The sequence below is a fragment of the Penaeus monodon genome, chromosome 33 (assembly GCF_015228065.2).
Source record: "Penaeus monodon isolate SGIC_2016 chromosome 33, NSTDA_Pmon_1, whole genome shotgun sequence".
NCBI classification, from domain to species: domain Eukaryota; kingdom Metazoa; phylum Arthropoda; class Malacostraca; order Decapoda; family Penaeidae; genus Penaeus; species Penaeus monodon.
The window spans coordinates 3,856,460-3,856,914 of record NC_051418.1 but is presented as its reverse complement, the minus strand read 5'-3'; positions in this window follow the sequence as shown (position 1 = coordinate 3,856,914).

Below are 455 nucleotides of genomic sequence, written 5' to 3'. Positions count from 1 at the left end.
GTTTTGTTTTTTCTAAAAAATGGACATACATACACACTTTCATATTCACAACTAAACATCATTTATAATTAAATACATAGTCGTTTGTATGCTATACATACTATATACATGTACGTGTATTGTACATACATTGCTTTTCTGTGTGTTTTTTCACACAAGCAAAGGATATTTTGTTTGAACACTGCCAATCAAAACTGAAAAGTGATACGCGTATGAAACGTATCGGTACTAAAAATATAAATAGAAATTATGGGAAAGGAGATGTAAAGGGAAGGGAGCGGTAGATTAAAAGGGAACAAAGGGAAGAGGGAAGGGAGCGTAGAGGAAGAGTAGAGGACGATAAAGGGGAAGAGGAGCCGAGAGATAGAAGGGGGAGGTGAAAGAGATAAGGAGACGAGGGAACCATTAAGTCTTGCGTTCTGGAATATCCACGGTTTTCTCATCGTGTATTTCAT